The sequence below is a fragment of the Sapajus apella genome, unplaced genomic scaffold, assembly GCF_009761245.1.
Source record: "Sapajus apella isolate SASKATOON/1434 unplaced genomic scaffold, GSC_monkey_1.0 scaffold62, whole genome shotgun sequence".
NCBI classification, from domain to species: Eukaryota; Metazoa; Chordata; class Mammalia; order Primates; family Cebidae; genus Sapajus; species Sapajus apella.
The window spans coordinates 4,712,812-4,715,154 of NW_022437002.1; the positions used below are offsets into that span (position 1 = coordinate 4,712,812).

The window sequence follows — 2,343 nt, forward strand, 5'->3', positions numbered from 1 at the left end:
GATTCTCCTGCCTCAGCCTCCAAGTAGCTGGGATTGCAGGTGCACCACCATGTCCGGCTAATTTTTGTATTTTTAGTAGAGATGGGGTTTCGCCATGTTGGTCAGGCTAGTCTCAAACCCCTGACCTCATGATCCACCTGCCTTGGCCTTGCAAAGTCCTGGGATTACAAGCATGAGCCACCACACCCGGCCAGATGCCCCCTTTTAATGGGAAGGGTGTGTCAAAGTCACAGTGTAAGAAGAGCTTGTGGAATGGGATATAGTATTGCCTCCATCTTGGGAAAATAGAATCTGCTAAAGATGCAGACTCCCATCTTGGTCTTCCGCCATCTCCAGACTGTTGCCCTAATCCACACCTGTCCAAGACCAATCCAAGCTCCCTTCTAATGCCTCATTCTATCCAACAAAAGAGAAAAGGAGGGGTTGCTCACTTCATACCACTTCTGATTGTGTCCCATTGCCTGAACTTAGTCACATGGCCATACTTAGCTTTAGTGGCTTATTATAAAGGATACAGGTGAAGAGATGTGAAGGGCAGAGTTATGGAGGAAGGGGTATGAAGCTTCTGTGACCTCCCTGGGCACACCATCCTCTAGGAACCTCCGTGTGTTCAGCTATCTGGAAGATCCGAAAAAATTATTGAATGAATGAAGGGAAGAAGGATGGTTCTATTTAGACTAATTTAGGCAACATTTGATGCCTCCTGTGTGTCACGTCTGGGCTACTCACCTCTCAGAAACCCCAGTGTACTGAGGAAGACAGATACACATATGCCCAGATTGCATATACCAAGGCAGAGTGACGTATCTGAGGCCATAAGATTCAGCACATTGGCACTTGGGCTGTGCTGGGCCCTGTATCAGAGCAAGCAGCCTTATTTGGCCTAGGCCTACAAGAAGCTTTCAGTATAGAGGAAGCTAGAACCGTCTCCTGGGGAGAAAAACCTATGCAGAGAATAATGCCAAATCACTGGGCTGAGTGATGTGATAGACACTGAGAACCAGGGAAGCCAGGGATGGATGGGGGAAATTAACTCCAGGGCTGGGGATGGCCTCGTGAACAAAGTATCTGGGCCTGGAAGGATGAGAAAAGCTGTTCTGGCATCAGGAACCAGGCATAGACTCTGCTTTGAAGGACAAGCTCAGCCACCCTTATCTCTCAGCCCCTCCACAAAGCCAAACCCGGGAGGAGGAGAGAGGCCCCAGGGCTGGCTACTCTTTGCCTAACCTTCATTCTCAGAGCTGCATGTCCTAGAGCTGACTCCTGTGGCCAGCCTCTCCCGGGCCCCCTTGCCTTCTGGCTTCAGGTGAGGTTTGGCCAAACTGGGGACCCTCGCAGGAGATCAGAGAGAGAGGAGAGTGAGATCAAGATATTTATTTATTTATGATTTTTTTTTAATTTTTAAAATTTATACTGGCCGGGCGCGGTGGCTCAAGCCTGTAATCCCAGCACTTTGGGAGGCCGAGGCGGGTGGATCACGAGGTCAAGAGATCGAGACCATCCTGGTCAACATGGTGAAACCCCGTCTCTACTAAAAATACAAAAAATTAGCTGGGCATGGTGGTGCGTGCCTGTAATCCCAGCTACTCAGGAGGCTGAGGCAGGAGAATTGCCTGAACCCAGGAGGCAGAGGTTGCGGTGAGCCGAGATCGGGCCATTGCACTCCAGCCTGGGTAACATGAGTGAAACTCCGTCTCAAAATAAAAAAAAAAAAAAAAAAATTATTTAAAAAAATATGGAACACTTCACGAATTTGCATGTCGTCCTTGTGCAGGGGCCATGCTAATCTTCTCTGTATCGTTCCAATTTTAGTATATGTGCTGCCGAAGCGAGCACTATTTATTTTTATTTATTTATTATTATTATTTTTTCACCCCCAACCCCCTATTGTTATTTTTTGAGGACAGAGTTTCACTCTCTTGCCCAGGCTGGAGTGCAGTGGTGTGATCTCAGCTCACTGCAACCTCTGCCTCCTAGGTTGAAGCCATTGTCGTGCCTCATCCTCCCAAGTAGCTGGGATTACAAGCGTGTGCTACCATACCCAGCTAATATATTTTTTTAAGATGGGGTTTCACCATGTTGGTCAGGCTGATCTTGAACTCCTGACCTCAGGTGATCCGCCTTGGCCTCCAAAGTGCTTGGATTACAGGCGTGAGCCACCACGCCTAGCCCTTTTTTCTTTCTTTCTTTCTTTTTTTTTTTCCCCAGCTAATTTTTGTATGTTTAGTAGAGATAGGATTTTGCCGTGTTGGCCAGGGTGGTCTCGAACTCCTGACCTCAGGTGATCCACTCACCTCAGCCTCCCAAAGTGCTGGGATTATAGGTGTGAGCCACTGAGCCACC

General features: G+C 48.2%; 1 non-coding gene across 1 annotated transcript; it reads right to left on the reverse strand.

Annotated features, from left to right (window-relative positions):
- Window positions 1-1,729: 1,729 nt before the first annotated feature.
- LOC116529670 lies at window positions 1,730-1,836 on the reverse strand. The gene has a single exon (XR_004259598.1). It is a non-coding gene; the product is annotated as a U6 spliceosomal RNA (small nuclear RNA).
- Between the last annotated feature and the right edge of the window lie 507 nt (window positions 1,837-2,343).